A 26,425-nucleotide genomic window follows, 5' to 3' on the forward strand; every position below is an offset into this window, starting at 1 on the left:
CAACCACCTGTGAACCAAACACTGTAGGTTTTTATTTATGTAATTTTTAACAGTAAGGCCTGGGAATGCCCAGGAAGGGGATGAGATCATCTGTCTGGTCTGTGAGCAGCATGTTCTGCAGGTCTTCTCATTCCAATTACGTCAGGCTGGAAAGAGAAAGCGTCTGGACATTCCTTAAGCAATCTGCAGGGGTGCTAAGTGAGGGAGACATTGGCTTTCTAAAGAGCAATTCCCCGATTCTGGCCAAACTTTATGTTTTTTGATGTAAACATAACTGTGTGCACTCATTAACTTACCCATTCATTTAACAAATGTTTGTTTTGGGTGCTTACTATGTGACAGGTACTGTTATAGGTGCTGGGGATACAGAGATGAACAAAATGGATAAAATATCCTCCTTAAGGAGGCTGGCATTCTATTGTAAGACAGGGCCAATTAACAAATCAGCATGTACGTATATGATACAATGTCAGATAAGTGCTCCAAAGTAAAAATTAACCAGGATAAAGAGATAGCGGTAGGATGGTTACTTTGGATAATGAAAGTTCCTCTAAGAAGGTGACATTTGAGCAGAGGCCAGAATAAATTGAAGGATCACCAATAAACATTCTGGAAGAAAGGAAGGGATCTTTAGGCAGATAGAACAGTAGGTGCAAAGGTCCTGAGACCAGAAGGTGTTTCAGGAGAGAGGCTGCTTTCACATCCATTATCTTGGAGCACCCCTTTGACCCCATGTTAACCTTCAGAATGATTCTTGCCATTATATAGGTGAGAAAACTAGGCATCCAAGAGGCTGTCAATTCACCTTTTCTGTAATCAAGCCCTGATATATATATTCCACAGATTCAGTCTTTGCTCTGCTTTTATTTACTTCTCACTTGTGCTTTCTATTAGACATTCTTAGACAATAAAGGTCAATAGCAAAGGAAAGGAACAGGAAAGAATTCTCCCACTTCCTCTCTGGTTTTCATAAGAATATTGAATGTGCTATATGTGAACAAAAAAAATTCCAGGACAATCCATCCATATTCTTGGTCATGTTTAATTCTCCAGCCAGTTGAGAGTTATTGCATCATGGTGCCAAGGATGTCATGAAACAGTCATCCTTTCTGTGTGCCAGAGTGACAGGCTGGCTGCTGCTATGTACATTTGCATTCAATGCAAAGAGTTTGCTCTGGACCAACTTGTCTCAGCTTTTTGTCTCAGTCCTTTCATAATTATGAATAGATACAATTGCTCAGGCAGTCATTGAAATTCATCTTCAAAGGGTGCATTGGAGTCATTGAAATCCATCTTCAAAGGGTGCATTGGGGAAGCCTTCAAACTCATCCATGTTGCTAATAGTCAGGACTCAATGTCATGAAGTTTAATGTACTGAGAGTCTGGTTGGCTCCACAGGGAAAAGTAGGAAATGATTCCAGAAAGCAAAGAGAATTAAGAATGAAGGAAATGGGAAAATGAATTCACATTAGTTATGTACCAGGCATATTTAGTCCTCATCATAACCTTGTAAGGTAGACGTCTTTGTCCCTATTTAAAGACAAGTGATGTGAAGCTTATGGATGCTATTCTGGAACCAGCTAAAGATCACATAGTGAATACTTCAGCTAGGCTTCAAGCCCAGGTTTAGCTTCCCTATGCTAATTTATCTGCCACTGCCTTAGTTTTCCTTCTGAAGTCGGAGGTAGTAAATATGTTCCTGATTTCTGGTACCTATGGCTCTATTTAGTGTTTTCAATTATTAACAGTCCAAGGGACTGACATATTTTTGGTACCCCCAAACCTAGCTATTCCAAATTTAAACAGAGGATAACATCCCTGTAAAACAGTCCTTCCAAAGTCCTGCCCCCACACTCCTGGCTTTCATTCAAGGTTACTTAATGGAGATCCTCTAACAGATATAAATAGCACTGGGTAACCCTTAAGGCACCTTGCTGAGCAGCCACTGATGTACTCCGAGGTTTGGATCACACCATCATAAGAGGTATTGGAACCGACTGGTACTGTACTCCTTAGAATGGTGGCTTCTTTACAAAGGAAAAAGAACTATTCCCACTTAGAAGATTTCACAAGTTTCTTTGATCACCTGTGTAACCTGTCATGTTCTGATTATTTGTTTTCATGCCTGACATTCCCATGTGAAGGGCTGGCTACTCCTTCAGAACAGGGACCCTGACTTAATCATCTCCATGTCCCCACAGAGTGCCACAAAGTTGGCACATGGTCTTGTTTTTAGTAAAGGGATGTCAATTATCTGCTGCTCCAAGACAAACTGCTCCAAAGCTTTGTGGCTTAAAGTGACAACCATTTATTCAGCTCACAATTCTGCAGGTCAGCAATTTACGGCAGGCATAGCTGGGCAGCTCCTCTGGTTTCTGCTGGTCTCGCTCCTGAGAATGTAGTTCGCTGTGTTCGTCTAGGCAGCTCTGTGCTGAGGGTGGCTGTCCACACAGGAACCTCCGCCTGTATACTCTGGTCCAGTTTTGTTCCCATGGCATGAGAGGGATGCAAGAGTAATAATTAAGAGAGAAACATGCAAAGCTTCTTACAGCCTAGACTGCAGACTGGCACAGTATAACTTCTGTCTCATTCTGTTGGACAAATCCAGATACCTGGGCAGCCCAGATAAAAAGCATGGGGAAACACGTTATCCTCCTGATGAGAGGGCTACAGTGGCACAATGCTGTGGATGCAGACCATGTATTCAACCTACCTCAAAATACTTGTAATGAATGAAATGCATGGTATATCCAGTTACAATATATGATCTATTTTCTCACTAAAATTAATGCTCCCTTCATAAATAGATTAGCTGCTAACCTAAAAGAAGGAGATGGAGGTCACCAACACACTGACAGCATAAGATGGCCCCCATTCTGCACTCAGCAAGGGTCAGACATGGGACAAAAGGGGTTGATGTTCTAACTTAGAATACTGAAGTTCATGAGTTTTGGTTTTTCCCTTGGGGAAAGGGGACTCTCCTGACTTAATTTTCTGCACAGATCTAAGTTAATGGTACCAATTCTCTGCTTATCCTGAGAGGCAGTGTAGGGCGTGGTTTGGTGAAAGAGCTTATGTTCTGAATTAGGACAGACGGAGTTTCAAAGTCTGGCTCCTGCATGTTCTAGTCATGTGACCTAGTGTTTTGTTTGTTTCTTCATCTGTAAAATAAGCATTAATAATAGTAACTGTGCATGTCTGTTGTGATTGGTATCACAACAAATGAAATGTATGTACATAACAATTAACACAGTGCCTGATACCATGTAGGTGAAAATAAATATCGGCCCCCTTCAGTCTTTTCTTCCCTTAGCCTCTGCATTGTGGGAGGGTGTTTTCTCAGAAATCTGAGGCAGGAAAATGCTTCTTGAACATTGATATAAAACATTGTTCTCAGAAATGCTCAAATCTGATGATCAAGATCAGACATCGCTTTTACTTGCAAGTTAGAGTAAGTTAAGAAATTTAACTGAGCTGTAGTTTAACAAGTATTGCAAATTAAAACAAGTGTGATTCATATCTAGCAGGCATGTGATTAATAAAACATATGGCGTCAAAGAAATCTATGCAGGAGTCTGCTTTAGGCTTTACTGTAAGTTTGTCCCTATAGTTGCAAAGATGATGGAGGAAAATGTTTGAGAATCAAACACAGAGCGATACCTGCCTAGGGTCCAACTTGCCACTCAGGATTCCTCCAGATGTTGATTTCCCTATTTCCATACCCACAATTAAAAAGTCCCTCAGTTTTTTTCTACCTCTCCTCGTCCTTCATTTCTGAGAAGACTGGCTGACATAATTTACGCTTTCTTCTATTCAGTGTTCCATCTTCCAGCTGAACCTCCCCCACACTCCCACTCACACCCAATACTTCCTTTTTCCCCTCTTCCCACATTCCAGAAAATTAGGGTGACTTGTTCAACCTTTAGGTAAGCTTTGACCACATGAACATTGTTCCTCAAAGGGCCTGACAGAAGGGGAATCTGCCAGGCTGTGATAATTCCTCCTGCCTTGCAGAGCTCCGGCTTTGCAACAGAGCTGTCTACTTCTCACAGGCCATTAACGTTCACTCCAAACCCCCAGGCGTCAGTGCAGATCCATCTCAATAACTGTGATCACTGTAGACATAGCACCCATCAAGTCCAAGGCTTTTCAACACAATGAGGTCACCAGAGACTAAAAGAACTAGACAAGTAATTCAGTTTTAAATCCACTCAAATAGACACCTGTCCAGAGCAAAGAGGTTCTGAAATCAAACAGGCCACATGGGGCTGTGGTTACAAGCTCTGCATCAGGACTCAGAACCTCACTAGCCCCATACTCTGCCGCCTAGCTGTATGGCCTAGAGTAGTCACTTCATTTCTCTGCACCTCAGTCTCCTTTCTTGCGCAATGCAGAGGACAATGCTCTCTACCTTACAAGATTGTGGGGATTATGTGAGTTTATCATGTAAAATGTTTCAAAGGTACTGGCTTTCATTAATGTCTGCAGTTCTGATTGGTTGCTGTGTGACCTTGGGCAGCTTAACAAACCGTATTGCATCTCAGTCTACAAATCTGTAAGATGGAATAATAACATTTGCTTCAAGAGATTACTGCAAGGATTCAAGGTCTGTTAAATGACCAGCAGGCCAGTCAGAGAATAGCAGCAGCTCTTATTAGCAATAGCAATAATCGTCATCACCATGAGGTCAGTTATGAGGATGATGATTGCCTGAGGCAAGTGAGTTCTTTTAAATATGAAATCCCATTTGAAAATCAGATCTTACGGATCTATTATAGAGAGAAACAGCCATGCGAAGTGAGGGCATTGGAGTTGACAAACTGGATTTGGGTTGCTAGATCCACCACCTAACAGGAGCAAGACAGTGAACACATTATTTGACTTCTCTTTGTTTCCTTTCTTCATTGGAAAGACTGGAAAAATACCACCTACCTTGCAAGACTGTTGATTAAATGGGATGCTACATAAAGCACTTGGCATGTTAGAGCTCAATAAATGTCAGCTATTCTAAATCAAAGGTCAAAGATGTAAAAAATGACCCATAATTTTTATTAATATGAAACAAAGTGAAAAAATAAACCTGTTCTATTCTTGTGAGCTTGGCTCTGGCTAAGTTAACGAAGATGGAAGAGAAAAGAGGAATGAGGGTTAGAGGGACCGAGGACACAGAATGTGCAGGGAGTCTCGCTGAGGTTAGCTATAAGGAATTTGTGGTTTGATTCAAAGACATCAGTTTTATGAGGTTTGAGGGCCTTTTTCAAAAGGAAAACCAGATGTATCAATGGAAAGTTTATGCCAACAGTGCTATCCTCAACAAATGCTGCTTTGAGTCTAATCCTGTTATACTGGGGAGGAGTGTAACAGAGAGGGATTCTGGGTTGTTTTATACAAATCAGTTGGCCCTGTCTTGTAGACCCTCCAGGATATTCTCAAATGGGTTGTGGTTCTGTAAGCAAAGAGCCCCAGAACCACGAGCAGAGGAATGATTCTAATACAGCCCAGAAGGCAGTGGGGCTTCCCATCTCAAACTCCTACTTTAACTCTTTAAAGAAAACCAGGTTTTCTTCCCCCAGGAGTCCAGCAGCTCCAGGCCCAAGGCTCTCCCAACATAGCCAACAGAGATGACTATTTCACACTCTCTGCTCCCTTGATGCTAAGTTCTTGGGAAATTCATGAGATAATAAATAGCATTTAAGTTAAATTTCTTTGCCACCTAGACTGCAAAGACAATGAATTTTCCAGTGAGTTTATCAGATTTAACTGGCAAGCCTTATGAAAAGGCTTGAAATTGGAAATTTAGAATACATAAGGAACAATCATGACAAAATCAACAATATAAATACATATAGCTTGGGTGACGACTGTGAGATGTGTTACCTGGAATTTTCCATGTACCGTCTAACCAAATCGTGATTACAAGTTAGGCATTATCTCCATTTCATTTATCAGGAAAGGTTATTCCAGGGAGATCAGGTGGTTCACTCAAGTCCAAGTTTGGATCTCAGTCTGTGTTCTTGTCTCTATACCAGCATTCCTCTGTATGTGGTATGTTTAGCACCAATTATATGTGAGATATTAGGTGAGACATGGAAAGATGTATTTCCACTTTCATGAAGATGTGTAAATTGAATGTGTATCATAATTTACAGGCGTATCAGAGGTGTGGTTTTGTGAAACTAATTGCTTAGGATGAAGCTACTTTTTACCAGAGTCTATTTAAAGTAGAATATTCAGAATTTGAAACAGATATGGAAAAAGTGGTAAAGATGAGCAAAGTGCAGGAAATGCTGTTCTAGGCCAGGCTGCACCCTGTCTTTTATATGGAATGGCCACAGGCTAGAACAAGTAGGATCTTCAGGAAGCCTTCTCCCAGCCCTGTCAGTCACTCCCCTGGCATCTGCCAGCTCCTAATGACCCCATCATCCTCTCAGTACCCAGAGCTGGAAATCCTGACATCAGCCCTTGTCCTAATCCCCCTAGCTACTTTAGTTTGGGCTGCTACAGCAATCTAACACAGACCTGATGGCTTATAAACAACACAAATGTACTTCTCACAGTTCTGGAGACTGGAGGTCTGAGTGGGGTGCCAGTACAGTTCACCTCCTCTGAGTTAACCGTTAATATTTCTTTCTTTACCTAAAACATTATACCAAATATTTATATATATATATATATATATATATATATATATACTTCCATTTAATCTTGACAGTAGTATACAAAATAGTGATTATCATTATCTTCCACTTTACAGATAAGGAAACAGGTGCTTAGAAAAGTTGCATGACTTACCCAAGGTCCAGAATTAGCAGCTGTAGAGGAAAGAAATACATCTGGTCCAGTCTGATCTCAGCATCTCTGCTATTCAGTGCTACGCTACAGCTCAGCCTTGGAGTTCTTGGGGAAAGCCCACTGTTTCATATCCCTAGGAACATTATAGCCAAGAATCAAGCCATGACAAAGGACCAGGAGAAACTGAAAAAGCTGGAGAGGACAGGATTCTGGAAGAGAGGGAACACAAGGACACTAGGAGACAAAGTGAGGCACAAAGTGAGTGCAGATGGCTTGACGATGGTGGGGACAGGGTGGGCCAACAGCGATATATGCTGTGCTCCTTCTTCTGCGGGGCCCTAGACACACTTTCTAGGAAAGGAGTCAATTCTTAAAGGGGCTGCATGGAGGTAGACAGCCAGGTGAGTATAGTCAGGGCCTAAGACTAAATTCTTGTATCTTTAAACCCATTCTTCTGTCACCACCTCTTAGGGACACTCATTAAGGCTGCTGTGACCACTTCTCTCACCTCACTTGAAGGCAAAGAGACAAAATAAAAAAAGATCCAGAAAGAAGGTGATATGGCATGGTGACTAAGAAGGCTGACTCTGATATCCAAACCATTAGTTGAAATATTAATGCCCAGTGTGATAGTATTAGGAGGTGGGGCCTTTGGGAGGTGTTTGGCTGAGGAGAGTGGAACCTTCATGAATGGGATTAGTGCTCTATAGAAGAGACCCCAGAGAGCGCCCTAGCCTTTCCACCATGTGAGGACACAGCAGAAGTGTAGAGAAGTCCTGGCTGCAGCCTGGAAGAGGGCCTTCACCAGAACTCCACCATGCTGGCACCCTGATCTTGGACTCCCAGAATTTAGACATGGGAGAAATAAATCTGTGCTGCTTACCAGTCATCCAGTCTCTGGTATTCTGTAATAGCAGCCCCAAAACTAGATACTTTCCTTAGGTTTCTTCTTATTTATCCCCGCTCCCATCTTGCTGCCTAGACTATGAGTCTGGAATACAAATTTGAAGGCCACATATAGGGATGATTGGAAAGACCGAATTCCTGAGAAGAGGAATTATAGTAGTCCACTATAGTAGTCCTGGACCACATAACTCCATTATTTTCATTACATGAAAAATAAACTTCTGTCGTTTTAAAAATAGCATTAATTTGGAGTTTTCCATTACTAGCAGTCAAACCTAATCCTGAATGATAGGGCACTCTTTGGCTTAAAATCTACCAATGATTCCCAATTGCTCTCAGGAAAAATATCCCAACCCCCTCAGCAAAACATTCAAGGTCCTTATAACCCGTATATTTAATGTCACATTTGAAGCTTTCTCTTCACGTTTTAACAAGCTGCCAATACCTAATGACCTGTATTTCTGTAAGTATTAGCAATTCCTTTAAACTGTTTGCATCTCTATACATACTGTCAACTTCTGCTTTGAATGTCAATTTCCCTTGACAGAAAAGTGTCGCTTGCACTGACAAGTCATCTTGCCCCTTGAGCAAACTTGTGTGCTCCTTCTGCTCTATTCCAGTCATACCTCATCAGTCATCCCTTTAATGTCACTTCACTAAGTCACCTTAACGTCACTAAGAGCTTGTATTTCTGACTCTACCACCAGAGTTTGTTCCCAGAGGGATGGAGTAGTGGCACATGCATTTCTGAAACCGTATATGCTACAAGCCATGGAATAGATGCTCAAAAAGTTCCTTTCAAGTGAATACATGTTGATCACCCAGCCGTCTTCCACTGTTAGTCAGTCAAGTGCCTAAACGTGACTTTGTTGATTCCTTCAAACTAAGTGTTTGGAGTCTATCTTGATGTGAATCTAGGCTGTGCCACCTATAAACTCTGTGACTTTGGCCAAGTTTCATTCCATTTCTGAGTATCAGGTTCTTTTCCTTTTAAAATAGGATTTAGGGGTTATTATGTATAATACAACACACAGAATATCTAGCCTGACCTAATATGAAACCCCTACTAAGGGGTGCTAATTTTTGCTATTCCCTAGAAACGTTTGCATAGCTTAGAGAAATCACCCCTAAAGCCACCAGGATTCAGAACAAGAGAGACATGACATAACACATGCAGAAGCCCACCAGAAAGCCAGTTTGACAGGCAGTCTTACGTGATGAAACGAGTGCTGGCCTGAGCACTTTGACCTCTAATAAAGCCCTTACTGAGCCACTAGATTGCTCTGAGATCATGAGGAAGTCAGTTCACCCCCAGATCTTAGTCCTGCCGTGTGTGTAGAGTTGAAAGTACTCAGATGATGTCAAAGGGACCGGTCTGAGTGTCTATCATAACTTTGAGTAGCACTTCCTGTGACCCAACTTCACCATTCTTATCCCACTGGCCCATGCACATCTTGCTCTTATATGGACTGCTCTGAGCAATCTCCCCACATCCTCCACCTACTCACCCACTGTTTTATGGGAGGCAGGATGAGTTGGTTGCACCTTCAGACTTTGGCCTGATGATAGATGTTTGTGCAGAGTGGGTGATTGGTTTCATATGGCCACATGATCCAGCAGCTGGGGACATCTGCTCACACTTAGCACACAGGCAGTTTCCACAGTCAGGAGTCAGTGTGCTCCTGGCTGAGCAGGGCTTATCCCCTCTGGGCTGCATAAGTAGGGGACTTAGACTTGTGTCCTTGTCTCCTATGTCAGGAAGAATTACCAGGACATGAAATAATTGAGGTAAGAATCAACACTGGCATCTCTGTATGTATAGATTGCCTAGGAAAATGGGGCACTTGGGCAAGAAACAACATTTACACTGATGAGGATGATCAAGGGAGACCCTGAGGGATGCTTTGTTCCCAGAGGGAGATCCAGGCCCTGGGGATACTGACTTACATAGAAAGGGATGACTGTCTCCAAAATAGTGTCAGCGTATGGCCTATGCTCCTCCTGGAAAGGGACTGCTCACTCTGAGGATGCCTCCCCACAGCCCTGGATCTCTGCTCCACTTAGTCGACAACATGCATAGCATAAGGAGCGCTGGTCTTGGAATTATTTGGCCTGGGTCAGTTTTCTGAGCCTTCCATTCACTCTGTGTGTCCCTGAGCAAGTCCTGCTGCTTCTCTGAGCAGCAGCTACTTCATCCCAAAACATAGGCCACTTGGGATCAAATAAGACTCTCTGTGCAAGTGTTTTGTCTAATGTGAAATGTTATCCAGATGTCAGGAACTATGTTACTATCCAAAAAGCTCAAGATCATAGAGATGGAAGTAAATGGGTTTTATTCTACCAGCCAGAACAGAAATTGTTCTACAGATCCCCTGAGACATGATTGTCCACTTTCCGCATCAGTGTCTCGTCTCCAGGGGTAGATGGCCACAGCCTTGCAGAAAAATTAGTACTGTTCTCTCTGAGCTTTTGTGGTCATCAAGTTCTGCCAAAGCCCACCCCCTTCCCATCACGGGGGATCCCTTGGTCTACTTTCTCTCCTCTGGAGCCAAGGGAACAAATGTGCTTCCTTCTTCACAAGAAACACCTGGAAATAGTGAAACAGCGACAGGAGACGAAAGGCATAGGCTTACTGCCAAGTCATTCCGGGTTCACATCCTACTTTTCTATTCTTCACGTGTGTGACTTTGAGAGTGTGGAATAAACTCACTCAACCTCAGTGTTCCCATCCACAAAGGGGGACAGTAATACTGAACAGTGAGGGGATGGTAAAGATTGAATCCAGTAATGTATAGAGAGCCTGATGTGTCTCAGAGAGTAGAGCCCCAAGAAGCATGAACTAGTAATTGCCTTTATTGACCTACTTTGCTGTCATTATAGGTATTCCTCCTATTTAACACAGGTGTTAAATGTTCAAATGGTCCCTTCAACAACTTGGTTTGGGTCATTAACAAATCCACTCCTCGAGTGCTTACTGAGCATCTTCTGTCCTGGGCACTGTTAAGGATTCAGAGCAGAAGTGTTCCCATTCTGAACAAGGAACAGTGTCAGACTATGGTCGTGTTTCCACAGTAATCAGTGTATGATAGAAATTTATACGTAGCTTAGAAGTATTCTGTTCCAGCAAATCCCCGCACACTGACATCAACTCCACTCATGTTCCTGGACCCAATTCCAGTGTGTGTTGATACCATAGTTGGGGAGGTTTTCCCACATGCATCAAGCAACCTGTTCACACCAGCAGGGTGTCCGAGAACTCAACTCAATTCTGACACTATCTACCCAGAGACAGCACCAGACTCCCATGTTAAGGGAAAAGTCCTACGTAGACTGCCCTCCAGGTCCCCACTCCAGACACCACTTGCAAGCCCCAGGCTGTTTTCTGTGCTTCTGACCATCTGGCTATACAGATTGGAGGTTCCAACACCCTCCCCCTTAGGTTCGATTAATTTGCTAGAGAAGCACACAGAACTCACTAAAACACTTAGGTTTACCAGTTTAACAAATGATACTGTAAAGGATACAAGTTAGCAGCCAGATAAACAGTTACATACGTCAAGGTCCCAAATAAAGGAGCTTCTGTCCTTGTGAAGCTCATGGAACACCGGGCCTAGATCTGTGGCAAGTGGAGGCATTCTAGCTCCCCAAGCATGGAACCTCTTTCTTGGACAGGGAAACAGGATGCAGGAAAGCAGAATGATCTTAATGGGTTTTTGTGGGGGCTTCATTGCATAGTCATGGTTGACCAAGTCATTGGTTATTGACTGATTTAACCTCCAGCCCCTGCCCTCTCCCATTCCAGGGGTTGGGGGCTGGGGACTGGGGCCTGGGGCTGTAAGTTCCCACCCTCTGACTACTTGGTTTGACCTCCTGGCAACCATCCCCTACACTTGGATGGGTCCAAAAGTCTTCTTATTAACATAACAAGATACCCATTCACCTTTATGGAGCTGAAGCATTTTCAGGAATTCTGGATGAAGGCCAAATACATCTGAGAAATATATATCTGGTCATCTGAATGACCACATTTATATTTCTTATAAATCATTATATCACAAGTTTAATGGAGACCTTCGAGTTTTTGAAGTTTTTACCCCCTTTTCCTTTTAATATTATCTGCAAGATTTCATGTCAAGATTATTTGTTTGATCTAGAAAGTGTCCATGAAAGGGCTACTCACACCTTTAGGACCAACATACAAAGAATTAAATGGCTTCCCCAAACTCCACACCTGTGGTACTTTCCTCTAGGCCTTACTCTACTGGAGTAGATACTCACTGGGAAAGTTTGCCACGTGATAATTATTCCTTAAGAGTTCAAAGTGTAAGACCCAATGGCCTTATTCCGGTCTGCGCTTCCCCCCAGTGAGGAGACGAAGGCCACGTAAGATCGATGCAACAAGCAAGAGGTTTATTATTATTCCAGCTAGCTGGGGTCCAAGTGTCTGCCCGACACAGCGGGTTTCAACAAGGACCCCGAGCACTCAAAGCCAAGGGTTTATATAGCATTTTCAAAGCACTTAACTCATAGTAATTTCCCACAGCTATACATTATTCTTGCAAGACATACATCCTGGGGTTAGGCAGGAGCAAGATAAGACCACTCCTCAATTGTCAGGGCGATTCCGCAGGATAAGCTTGGTATGTAGGATTTACTGACCAAGGCTAGCTGACCAGGGGTCACCACTGCCTGATTCCGGTGCTCATGATTGATTAACTTGTTTTTCAAAGCCTTACCCAGTTCCTGTTTTTCTTTTTAAGTCACACACACTCAGAAAATGGCTTCTTGGCCCTTAAGATGGCTACTCTTATGCTAACCTATTTCTATTCTTACAAAAGCAACTTCCAAAATGTTGGCCATGTGTTTCCAACGGTTTCTCATAGGTACCAGCATCAAATCCAGGTTCACTCCAGTGGTGCCCAGACCTCTCATAACCTTGCCCTTGCGTACTTCTGAGCCTCACTGCTGACCACGCTTTCCCACTCTATACGCACCCTCACCATTGACCAAATATGTCGTCTGGATTCCAGCTGTACCAAGTTCCCTCAGTGTCCCAAGTGGGCCTGCTCTTCTGTGCCTCTATGCCTACACACAGGCTCATACAATTTCCTTTTCTTGGAAAACCTCTTTTCACCTTCTCTGCATGCACCACTCCACACATTCTTCTTCAAGAATAAGCATAATCATCGATGTTTATGAGAAACTGTCCTCAAGCACCCTAATTGTATTTGAGATCTTTCCCTGAGTGACAGCACATCTGATCCTTACCACCATCTGGCATTAACTCCACTTTTGTGTGTGTGTGTGTGTGTGTGTGTGTGTGTGTGTGTGTGTGTGTGTGTAATTTCCTATTTGTTTGTTTGTCACTGAGCTTTTTAGGAACAGAGGTCATGCCTTACCTCTGTGTCACTCACAGTATTCCATAAATGCCTTCCGTATGGATGGACAGAAGCGGGGATAGATTGCACGAGCAGTGTCCAGAACAACAAGTAGAAAACACATCTTTCTTCTCTGAATAACAATTGCATAAGCCTATTAAATCATCTAGTACTCTCTGAAATACCTTGGCCATAGCCATAAAGAGGCCCAAAATGGTTGGAATTGACCTGTAAATTGTCCAGTTTAATCCTGAATAGTTTACTCCACTTGACAGCCATAAAAAATAATTGTTATGCCTTTTAATTTTTCATTCATGTCTCAACATTCCAGAGACTCAACATGACAGATGGTCCATTGCTACTCACCTTATATTGTAACAGCTAATCCTAACCACACTCAGAAGTTCTGCTCTAGATTAAATCTTTTCAAGCAATAGAAATTCTCTTGGGAATAAGAAAAAGAAGAGAGAGAGAGAGAGAGAGAGAGAGAGAGAGAGAGAGAGAGAGAATGAAATGTAGAAAGAGAGAGAGAGAAAAGTATGGCTTAAGCCTCAATCTTTTGTGGGGATACAGTTGTCCAGACCCAGTGGTAGCTAACCTCCAACATTTGGGCTCCCTGGGCATTCCTATTAGCTACTGCTGGGCTCATTAATTTCCCTCACTCTTTTGTGGAGGTCTGCTTTTGAATGAGCCAAAAGAATATGCTCCTTTAAATGCCATAATGGTCTCTCCAGGTGTAACTGATTCCTGGTGTATTGACACCAAAGGCTAAATTTCTCCATGTGTCAACACACATGAATTTCCATCCAGCTACATCCTTTCTTTGGAGTCTCCAAACCTAACAGAATTTTATTAACCTGAGTGCTCCAAAGCCTCTTGTTTACACAGCCTAGGCTGGCTTTTTCTTGCTGTCTCTGGTCTAAGAAAGGATTTGACCAACAAACACACAAATACACACACGCACACACACACACACACAACATACACACACAATAGTCATGTTGTTTTTCAAGCCACCCCATGAAGATAATCACATTTTCCTGTACTTTGAAAATGCTAATTACAAAGCTTTCTAAGCTGCAGAGTACAGAGTTGATGGCTGCTCCTTCATCAGTCCATGCCTTTGCTCATAAAGTTGTCCTCTGTACATGGCACCTAGTCTAAAAGAGCCCCCCTTCACCCTCTATCCCTTGTCCCTTCAGTTTGCATTGTTGCATTTACTAAACAAAGATCCATGAGTGTGAGAACTTAGACAGTTGTGTTCATTGTCATCTGTCTTAAGAGCCCAGAATTCCTAGCACATAGTAGCTGATGGATGGATAAGTAACAGATAGAAATCCACATCTGGCTTTGCTGTGCTTTTGTACTTATAAAACTGTGTGGCCTTGGAAATGAGACTTCCTGCTTCCGTACCTCGGCTTCCTCATCTCAGTTCTCCAGAACTCACAGGGCTCCACAGTGGGTGCCAGGAGGGAGAGGAAGGACTCAGAGAGGAGATCTGAGTGTCGCTGGTCAAGCTGGCTTCTCCTGTTCAAACACTGACCTCACCTCCCAGACTCTCTCCACCCTCACCCATCACACAGACCATCTTCCCGATGCCGGAACACACCAACATCTTGTTCACCTCAGAGGTTGGCATGAGACAGTCTTAACACCTCTTTTTCCCAAGCAAATTCACCGGAGAAATAGAGGCCCTCATTGCATATCCTATCTGAAGACCTCCATTCCCTCACTATTCTCTTTCTCAGCACTTTGTCTCCTGTTGTTAACAGAATCATTTTACAGTTAATGTTTTCCCCCACAAGACTGTAAGGCTCAGGACAGGAGGCATGTATGTCTTACCCAACTGTTTTGTATCCCAAGGACCTACAGCCATGCCTGGAACATAACAGACGTTCAGTAAAAATCAGTTGAATTAATAAATGTTTCTGAAGATGATCATAACTACCTTGTAAAATTGCCTGAAAATTTAAACAAAATCATTTAGAGTTGAGGAAACCACGGAGATACCATCCGTGAGAAGTAAATTTCTCAGCAGCGTGGGTGGAACGTAACGTAGTATGTGTTTAACAAATGCTGGCTGTTATGAATATATTACTCTTTTTATTATTATCATTTCTTTGTAAATGTCCCTAGTTATTACATTTAATTATTTAACTCAAATAACTATTTGTATTTGAAATTTAAAATAGTACAATGAGAATGGCAGTCTCAAATGTTTTGCTATTCTGGAGTTAGACTGCTTCTGGATAAAAGTATATAATCAAGTAGTTGAATAAAACCTGTACTTTAGGAGGGGGCCTGAATTTAATGACTTAACCCCTTGCTCTGATCTACGTTGAGATAAACTTGTGTGCAACAAAGTGGTGTGAACTAGCTTTTCTACCCCAAATTGATGAAAAACATTACAGTGCATTTTAACCCACTCTTACACTCTTCCAGTATACTCTCAACTGATGAAGTGTCAGATCAAACCAGAAAGATCACCAAAGCAGAAACAGCCCCTGGAGTGCTGTCCTGGGTCCTAGTGTCTGACTTGGGTTCTGGGGTAGCTGTGCTCACTGACCCCACATTCTCGCATCTCCGTGCTTCTGCAGGGCATGTCCCCTGGCTGGTGATACATGAGCCCTGCCTTTGCTCTAGGGGTGACACTGTCTCGGGCCAGCCACTTTGCTTTGCTGACTCACTGGGTCTGACACTGGGCAGAGCAGATCCGTGTGCTGATTCCAGAAAGTAATGAGGAGACTGTACTGCTACCAGGGAAGACCTGTGCTATGGGAACAGGAGGAGAGGAAGGGCCCAGAGAGATGTGAATCTCCCTCTGACTGCACAAGTTAGCATTTGACAGCCTCAGTCCCTCTATCATTAGGCCAACTTGAGGAGTTTTGTGAACAAATTATAAAATGGATTCAAGTGTGAAACCTGAAGTAAGTCCTTAGTCACCAGATCTCTGCTTGCCTGGAGTGTAATTGGTTTCCAAACACGAAGGGAGGTGGAGCAGTGGGGGGAATCCTTCTGACAGTTTAAAATTAACAAGAGAAAGAAGTCAAAATGGGCTTTCTTTGCAAACTGTGACTTCATTTATGCTATCAGCTAGTCCCCTATTTGCTAATGACTCACTTGCACCCTTCCTTGGCCCTGGCTGTGCCTCAGTCCCTCCTCTGAAAGTTTGAAATCAGAACCTTCTAGGTGTTGTGTTCCAGGTTATCTTGGGTACTCTTGGGTACCAGGACCTGTAAAATGTCTTAAGAAAATAGAATTAACCACTAGCACTGGTGGTCCATGTTTAAGTAGGACAAAGGACACACTGGAAAAACAGGAGTATTTTTAGATCTAGAAATGGCCACAAAACTCTTATGTCAAAATGCTTTAACATGTTTGCTTTCTATCTGCTCTCAATGTTATGTCACCCAATACTCCTAAAATTCTACTCCCCTGGGTAGAAAATCACAAGACTCTATGCACTCCTGTTCATCAAAATAAACTTTTCTCTTTTTGGTCCTGGACAAAGGCAAGATTTATGCAGACAAAAAAGTATTTTTTAATAGAAATTGAAAAACATCCTACAACCAAGTTGTGAGGTAGGGGAGTTGGCCAAGGAGTTGAAGAGACAGGTGTGTATTTCCCTTGAATACCACATTTTAGCATCTCCATGGGTGCTGGAGCATTGCCTGGGGTGCATCTGCAGCCGCAGGAGTATTAGAGGATGCGTGTGTGTTCCTAAGCTGCAAATTTGATCTGAGTTGCAGGAGCCTCTAGGACACACGGGTAGCTGCTTCTCTAGCCTCATTTGTCCTGGCAACTGCTTGCTGACCAGCCTGACTCTGCTGTCAGCTTCTCATATTCCTCAAAGATCCTTGCCTTATAACCACTCTCCAGGCCTCCAAACCATCCCTGATGCTGCCCTGCCTCCCTTTCTTCAGGCCCTGATGTGCCATAGTTGCTCAGGGATCTAGCTGGGATACAAATCCCACATGTGAAGAGGCTGGGGAATCGATTCTGTGGAGGCAACGAGGGCAGTGGAGGGACTGCAGGGTCCAGAGACCCAGGTTCTAACCTCGGCTCTGCTAACTACTAGCTGAGGGATTGCGGTGCCTTTTGTCCCTTCTCAGGGCTTCATCTTCCTAAAACATCAGTTTAGAGATGACGATCCTTGGACAGGCCTACTCTCTCGGTTGCCACAAGAGCTGATAAATGGGACAGGGCTTCATAAAAGGTACATCTTTTAATAATGATGTACCTTTTAATAATGAAAGATGTACCTTTTCACAATGAAAAGGTATTATATTAGTAGTAACACTTAAAAATTGGGACAGGCTATTTTATAGGACTTTATCCAAAGTGATCTTACTTTATACAAATAGAAATTATGCTCTATCTTAGGATTTTTTTTTCTTTTTTGGAAAAAAGCACATAGATTTTAGCCAATTTTTCCAAAAGAAAACAGCATTCCTTTGCAGAACTGCGAGATGGTTTGGGGGCATAGAGGAAGAGGAGAGCATTTTAACATCAAATCTCCCTGTGAGAAATGTATTCCCTGCTCCGTTTCCTTTCAATTCTTTAGTTACTTCAAGGAGAAAGGCTCAGTTTGGGGCAGCTTGCCTCTAACATCCCTTAAACTCTTGTTCATCTCCCATATTAACAAAACAAGATGCCTTAGGCTTAGGGCTTTCTGCAGACAACTTTATCTAGTTAAAGTTAGATTGAAAAGGAGATGAAATGTTGAGTTATCTATTTTTAGACTAGTGATGCTTTCTGTCCATTTACAGCAGAGAAACATTTCCTTTTAAGATAAATTGATGTAATTTAAAAGAATAAACCATTTAAAGAAATGCATTTGTATGTAATACGACTTTGCAGCAACATGGATGGATCTTGAGGGCATTATGCTTAGTGAAATCAGCTTAGTGAAATTAGGGCAAATGCCACATGATATCACTTCTATGTGGAATCTGAAAAGCAGTATCAGAAAGTCAAACTCATAGAAACAGAGACCAGAAACATAGTTTGCAGAGGCTGGGGGTGGGTGGAAAATAGGGAGAAGTTGGTCAAAGGTATAAACTTCCAGCTATAAAATGAGTAAAATCTGGGCATGTAATGTAAAACATGGTGGTTTAAATTGACAATTTAATTGAAATTTGCTAAGAGAGTAGAATATAAATGTTGTTGCCAAAAAAGAAAGAACTAATCATATATGAGGTGATGGTTATCTTAATTAACTAACTAAATGATCAGATGGTGAGAATCCTTTTACAATGTATTCATACGTCAGATCACCAAGATGCACACATTCAGTATCTTACAATTTCATTAGTCAATTATGCCTCAGTAAAGCTGAAAGAAATATGTAATAGAATTGAAGGTAGGCAGAAATGGCAATAATCATGATTTGGTATTATATTGCTGTGTAAAAAGACAATGCAAAGCTTCATGGTTTAAGCAATGATAAATGTTTTTCTCTCTCACAGTGCTGCTAGGTTGGGAACTGAAGGGTGGTCCTGGCTCAGGGTCTCTCATGAGTTGCAGGCAAGCTGGAGGCAGTGCTACAGTCATCTGGAGACTTAGCTGGGGTCAGAGGGTCTGCTTCCCAGGCGGTTCGCTCACGTGGCCAGCAGGTTGGTGCTGGTTATTCCTCACCACGTGGGCCTCTCTGCAGCACTGAGTGTCCTCTTGACCTGGCTACGCACACCGCACTGTCACTTCTGTAATATTTGATTACTCACATAGATCAGCCCTGTTCTGTGTGGCAGGGCACCACACGAGAAAGGGAACACATGAGAATCATCTTAGGGACGGGCTACCACACAGTGACAGCACCTGTGACTGAAGTTTGAGAAACATTGGTCAAATCTAAAATTACAGCTCTACAGAAAGGACCTCAGAGGAAGGAAGCAATGCAACCACATCCGGACGAGCATTTTTGGCAGAGCAAAGGTTAGGATTAAGAGCACCTGGTCTGCAGCACAGTGTAATTCCTGCCAGACTGCCAATGCTGGCACACTGACTTTGGCCTTTCAAACTTCAGGAGAAACACAGCCCTGTCTCAGCGCAAGACTTAGCCTCCCCAGCCGTCAACAGGAAGCTGATGCTGCAGCCAATTGCCAGAGTCTCAGAATCCCTATCTGGGGCTGGGTGCAGGCCCGTTAGCTGATTATGAAGACAGATAATAAATCTCAGGTCAAAGATCCCTCACCCATGACTCACTGGAAGGTTGCAAACTGATTGTCCACAGGCTGTGTTCAGCCCACAGGCATGGCTGCTTGGGCCCAACAAAACATTGTTAGTTTGTTTTATTTTTTAATGATTTGCTAATTAGGTGTGAACTCAGGATATTTCACATAAAAATCTTGAGAGAGGGTTTCCCTTGAAATAACCCGAAGTGCTGACAATGCCCACTGTTTTCCTACACCATGCGCATGAGCTAGACTAATGTTTCGGCTGCACAAGATCCCTTGTTCACCAGGGTCCCTACCACGCCTCTCTGCTTTCTTAAATTCCCTTCTTTTTCTCCACAAGCTATTAAACTGACTACCCTTCGCTTACCCCAATTCTCCCACTGAGAGATGGGTGAGATGAAGACTTGACAGCTGGGGGCTTACTTGTGTTGAATGACTTTCTCAAGACCACCTGGCTGGTGAGTGGAAGGGCAGAGACCATAGCAGGTGACTATCCTACCTAAGCTGGCACTCTTCCCAAAACACTCCTCCGCTTCTTTCACAAATAGGCTTAAAGTAACCACAGAATATTCTGGACTGCTAGGTTACTGTGACCCTCTCCACTGGCCTTTTAGCATGTGTACAGCAGAACAGAGGGTATAACCAGGAACTGCAGAGCTGAACGCCAACCCATTACCATGGTATGAAACAGAAAATTTTAGTGTGTGCTTATCTCCTTCTTAAGGCAGGGCAGAAATGAAGGAGGGTGAACAGAGAGAATACAAGGATAAAACCACTCGAGTCCTGGAGAAAGATTGGCAACAATCCCCAAGCATCACAGATTTCAGCCTATCCAACTACCCGCCTCATCTTAAATCTTTCAATTTACCATTTATTATTACTAAAAATAAATTATATTTAATCTTTCAAGGAAGTTTCTTGCTTCCCCATTTCCTGACCTTTATGAAGTCACCATCTTGGCCTACACATGAAAGGCAAGTGTTTTAACTAAACTGCATATAAAAATGGTGGAGAAGAGGGAATGAGAGAGATTTTTGGCATGCTGAAGGCTCCCACTGAGGGATAATCTTAAGAAACCAGGCTCAACAGCTGCTCTGATGATCAATATATAGCATTCAGATCCCCGAGCGCCAACTGGCTTCAGCCAAGGTCATGGGCTTGTGTCCAAATGCACTGAACCACATCTGCTTCAGGGGGCCTGCTTGGGGGCCGCAGGGGGTGGCTTTGCTTCCCAGATCAGCTTTCCCTTGCAAATCTCCAAGGATCAGTGAGTTAAGGAGGCAGGGATGCACTCTAAAGACCCCCACAAAGCCACGAGCCAGGGCAGCCCTGGAGAGTCTGTGTGCTGCTCCCCAGCAGCCGGAGTGGTGGTGAAGGGATATCCTTGTCACCGAGCACTGGGCATTCTGACTCAGCCCCCTCTGGAGCTCCCAGTTCCACATTGCCACCTCACTACCTCCTCCGCTGTCACACCTGGAAGCTCCGGGTTTCCCTGGTGGAATTCAAGGCTGAGCCTTGGGGACTTGTCAGCTACCCGCGATGCAGATAGAGGGAGTCTTGCCTCCTTGTCATATACAAGTCAGGGCTACCTCTTGACAGCATCTCCTTTCATTCATTCCTTCTCCTAATATTTTCTGAGACATTTGTGTCAAAAGTGCTCAGTGTAGTGGTTAAGGACTGAGCAAGTGAAACATGAGCCCTACTCCCAGGAAGCTTGTGTCCAGGACAGACTGATGACCAAGTGGCTGCAAGGAAATGAGATCAGCATTACCTTATGGGAAATGGGATGGGAGAAGGGAAGTACATAGAAAGAGAAACAGGCAGGAAGTGACATTAGGGGGAAATGAGAAAAGTCAGGACGATAAGTATAAATAAGACAGAGCCGTGAAAGAGTACCAGATGGAGAAAGAGCCTGAGTTAACCTGGTGGGGAAAGGAAGCAGGTGCATTCAGGGAATTAAAAGCAACTCAACACAAACAGGGGACAGACGCCAGGTGAATAAAGGTCTTAAAATGTCTGGCAATGTGTTTTCAACTCGTTCAATGGGAACGCAATAAAACATTACCAACAGGGGGATGACATGCAGAGAGTTGGAGTTGAGGGAGTATCATTAATCCTGCCAAGTAGGAAACAAAACACATAGCTGACCTCAAACACCATAAACAGCTCTGTGGATGAGAAACAGAGTAAAACAAGGTAAGGAACGGACTAAAGCTACAGGCCTCTGGGCCCCCAGTCTAACCTCTGGGCACAGGCACTCAGAATTTCTGCTCCATGGGAAGAACAGGGAATAAAGTTCGACATGAAGCAAAGCTGAAGACTCGAGTTCAGCTCCCTGCTGAGAATCAGGGAGACTGAGATCCCCTGTTAATAAGAAGAGACTGAAAATTAAATGCTGATGTGACCACTGTCTGGGGCTATGGCCACCTGACAAAATAGGCCAGTGTATGAGGATCCATCCTTGCAGACAGGAATCCAGCTGAACCACACCGTATGGTCCCTGAAATAACTGGATCAAAATATCCCCACCATGTCCCTGGAGCAGGAACTGACTCAAACAGTTGACATAAAACACAGTTCTGGATAGCAAACCTAAAGTCCATTAGAAGAAAACATCATGAATCTTCTAGAGAAGGTGGAAATATATCAGAACCAAACAGAACTCCTTCTCCATAAAATAATCCTGCAAAACAAAATTACAAAACACGTGAAGAAGCCAATCTTAAAGAAAACCCACCATCCAAATAAACAGCAAAACCAAAACCAAATAAAAATTTGAAATGACATCAAGCCATATAAAACTGAAGAATCAAAACAATAATCAGGAGATAAATAAACTACTAGCAAAAGAAAATTTTCTAGTCTAGTAAAAGACGTTCAGTAAGTAAGGTTGTAAATTCTCAATAAGATAATAAAGAACAAGCAATCGTGGTCCAAAAGTAGGTAAGTGGCAGCAGGAACAGTGAATAGAAAAATAATCTAATACAAAAAATTATGAAAAAGTAATAATAATTAAAATGATATTTAGGAACTCAATATAAGATAAATCTACATCAGAACAGAAGAGTAGGAGAAAGGAAGAGAGGAAAAAACAAGTTAATTTTAAGATAATGTCTTTCTTAAAATCAATTCATCAAATTCAGGGCACCAGCAATTTTTAAGATGCATCGTTTTGCATGGACTATTGAAAAGGGAAAACTATGCTGTGGTGGTGACCTTTTGATGTATCAGCTTGGCTACGCTGAAGCGGTCTCCAGATAGTCAATCAAACACTAATCTAGATGCTGTTGTGAAGGAATTTATCAGATTGTAAGAAGACTAATAAGAAAGTATTGTACCACAGTTTGAATAGCAGCTGGGTCAGTAATGGTTCAGCCAAGGAAACAGAGCGAGTAGAATATATATGTTTGTATGATTTTATATATACTGTTCTGTTTCCTTGATTGAACTATATATATATGGATATTAACAAAGAGAGTGAAATATATGCAACACTGATGAATTTCACAAGGTAATCATGAGCCAAAGAAGACACAAAAGAACACGCAGTTCAAAGACACGCAAAAGTAACCCATGGGGTTGGAAGGCAGGAGAGCAGTTTCCTGAGGTAATGGATGGAGTTATGGAAGGAATACTAGCAGGCTCTGGTTTGCTGTTCATGTTCCATATTTTCATTTGGGAAGAAATGAAACAGGTTACAGAGTGTGATCACTTTGAGAAAGTGCATTGCTCTGTACATTTACAGTGTGTACACTTTAAAGTGAGTATGTTATTCTTCAATAAAAGTGATTCCTTAAAAAGGCTATTGATTCACACACGGTGTTCTGCGGCTCAGATGACTGCTGCTGTTGGAACTAAGGCATCTCTGTTTTTGTTTGGGGCTCTGCTCTTTAAGAAACCTAAAAGGCAATCATGTGTCTTCTCTGCTCATTGTACTTGAAGATTTTGCCTTTGTAAATGTGTCTAATGTGACATGAGAAGATCAAAGATTGTGGATTTAATTATGTGTTTTCCAATATACTGCTTATTGTATATCTTATGATATATTTAGAGACTATAATTCCTTTTTGTGGCTTTTATGGTCACTAGTTACTGTTGGAAATTATGCCAAAGAACCTCTAAACTACAAAGAAATTTAAAACCAACAATAAAGAATACAGTTTTTAAAACATATGTTTGGAAAATTTAAAACTACCCCTAAATATCAGAACTTCTGAGTTGCCAGAATAAAAACAGTACTTAGAAGAAAATTTATTCCCTAAAGCACATTTATTAATAAAAAAAAAAGTAAGACTGAAAATAAATGGCTATAGCATTCAACTCAAGAAAGTTGAGGAGAAAAAAAACAATAAACATTAAAAGAAAGAAGAAAGTAAACAACTGATACTATGGAAAGAGAAAAGAAAGAAGTGAAAGAGATTAGCAAACAAAACCAAACTCTGGTTTTATAAAAAGAATCATAAAATAAATTAAATTAAACCCCAGCAAGAATGAACTAGGAAAAATAAAAGATTACAAATAAAAAATAGAGTGACAGAGTGGGGACATAAAGATGAAGAATATTTTTAAATCACAAGAAATTAATATAAAATGTATGCTGATTTTGGTGGATTTTTCGATTTTACATATTTTCCAAATAACACAAATTTGAAAATGTGGCAGAAATAAGACTTTCTGGAACTCTTAGAAACTGGAACTCTTTTTTGTGTGTGTGTGATATAAATGGGTGATTCTCCCTTTTTATTTATGCTTTGTCTTTGTTTTCTTTTTTCTTTTTTATTATTATTATTTTTTTTTGGTATCATTAATCTACAATTATATGAAGAACATTATGTTTACTAGGCTCCCCCTTCACCAAGTCGCCCCCACATACCCCTTCACAGTCACTGTCCATCTGCGTAGTAAGATGCTGGAAAATCACTACTTGTCTTCTCTGTGTTGCACAGCCCTCCCTGTGCCCCCCATGCACTATACCTGCTAATCGTAATGCCCTCTTTCTTTTTTCCCACCCTTATCCCTCCCTTCCCTCCCATCCTCCCCAGTCCCTTTCCCTTTGGTAACTGTTAGTCCATTCTTGAGTTCTGTGATTCTGCTGCTGTTTTGTTCCTTCAGTTTTCCTTTGTTCTTATACTCCACATATGAGTGAAATCATTTGGTACTTGCCTTTCTCCACCTGGCTTATTCACTGAGCATAATACCCTCTAGCTCCATCCATGTTGTTACAAATGGTAGGATCTGTTTTTTTCTTATGGCTGAGTAATATTCCATTGTGTATATGTACCACATCTTCTTTATCCATTCATCTACTGATGGACATTGAGGTTGCTTCCATATCTTGGCTATTGTAAATAGTGCAGCGATAAACATAGGGGTGCATCTGTCTTTTTCAAACTGGAGTGCTGCATTCTTAGGGTAAATTCCTAGAAGTGGAATTCCTGGGTCAAATGGTATTTCTATTTTGAGCATTCTGAGGAACCTCCATACTGCTTTCCACAATGGTTGAACTAATTTACATTCCCACCAGCAGTGTAGGAGGGTTCCCCTTTCTCCACAATCTCGCCAACATTTGTTGTTGTTTGTCTTTTCGATGATGGCGTCCTTACTGGTGGAGGTGATATCTCATTGTGGTTTTAATTTGCATTTCTCTGATGATTAGCGATGTGGAGCATCTTTTCATGTGCCTAGAAACTGGAACTCTTATCAAAATGGACTCAAGTACAACTCAAAATCTTGCACAAAATTAGAGATTAGAGGAGCTTAACTGGTAGTCACTGTTTTCATACCAAAAAGAAACCAGCCCAGTTGAACTCATAGTCACTTTTTACTAATCTTCAAGAAACAAATAATTCTTCTATTGTTCAAAATGTAAAATGTCAGTGCAAGAATAAAATATACAGATCAATTTCGCTAATAAATGGAGATGCAAAACTATAATTAAAACATTTAAAAATATATGGTGTAGCAACACCACCATCAACAGTAACAGTGAAGTGTCACATCCAGATTTCTGTTTATTGCTGGCCAGGGAATGCAATGATATTTCAGTGGCATGTAATCTATCAATTTAATTTACCATTTTGGCATGTTTAAAAAAGCATATCATCTCTTGTTAGGTGAAAACAAAACATTTGATGCAATTCAACCTTTACTAAGAACTTTAGGATAAGTAGGAATATAAAGAAGTTTCCTCGGGTATATAAGGAGTCCATCAAAAAATGCAACAGATAGCATACTTTTCTTCATCATAATCAAATACTTAGGGAGCATTTAACCTGTGGTAGTTTCTAAATATTACAAATATAGACTCCATATATTACATATATAGAGAAGATATATATATCTATATAGATACATACATACGTACATTATAGATAGCTATATCCCTAGTCATACAACTTTTAGAGTCTAAGTTCAAGCCCACTTGACCCAAAGCTTACACTTTGAACCACTGTGCTGCATGGCCTCTCTGTGATGGAGCACTAGAAAAATTGTCTGTAAAATCTGGAGGAAGTCAAGGAGGCCTGGAGTCACTCCTAGTATTTCACATTGTCCAAGAGCCCAGCTAATGCAGTAATAAAAATAAACGTGTCATTCTTTAAATAGATAAAAAAGAGGTAAAGGGACCTTCACTTTCAGACAATATAATTAGAAATTTACAGAGAATATATTAAATAAGAGAATTATGCAAGTTATAAGATAAATTCACAAATCTACTAGTGCTCCCAGAAAAACAGCTCTGCCAATTTAAAAAGGTAGTAAAATTAAAGATACTTTCAGAATAGCAAGAAAAACTTCAGGGCTCCTGTAAACAATTCTAAGAAACAAAATGGAAAAAAAGTTATAGAAGAAAATTTTAAGGACATGAAGGCTGAATAAATATTTGCAGAAGAGAAAGATTCAGTGTTACAGAGGTCCCTGTCCTCCCACCAAAATAGTCTATACTAATTTGTTGCAATTTCAGTGCAAATCAGCCAGAGCTGATACTCTTCATATAGAAGAATAGAGAAATAAAAAGGTTTTGAAGAAAAGTAAGAGTATCAAAGCCAGATATCAAGCCTTATTCTAACAGTACAATACTCGAGACAATGTGTTATTAATGTAAGAGGAGATGAACAAATCAGTGTAATAGAATCAAGCGCATTGAAACGGACTCATGGAAACTTGGCATTGTAA

The 26,425-nt window shown here is 41.6% G+C and overlaps 1 long non-coding RNA gene across 3 annotated transcripts in view; it reads right to left on the reverse strand.

Annotated features, from left to right (window-relative positions):
* Positions 1–1,036: 1,036 nt before the first annotated feature.
* LOC140846975 (uncharacterized) overlaps positions 1,037–26,425 on the reverse strand; it is a 54,037-nt gene continuing 28,648 nt past the window's right edge. For all 3 annotated transcript variants that reach the window (XR_012126554.1, XR_012126555.1, XR_012126553.1), the window contains 3 exons: positions 6,793–6,925; positions 2,322–2,472; positions 1,037–1,382 (listed from right to left, as the gene is read on the reverse strand). This is a non-coding gene — a long non-coding RNA (uncharacterized lncRNA). The remainder of the gene's footprint in view (positions 1,383–2,321; positions 2,473–6,792; positions 6,926–26,425) is intronic.

This window comes from Manis javanica, chromosome 2 (assembly GCF_040802235.1).
Source record: "Manis javanica isolate MJ-LG chromosome 2, MJ_LKY, whole genome shotgun sequence".
Lineage (NCBI taxonomy): Eukaryota > Metazoa > Chordata > Mammalia > Pholidota > Manidae > Manis > Manis javanica.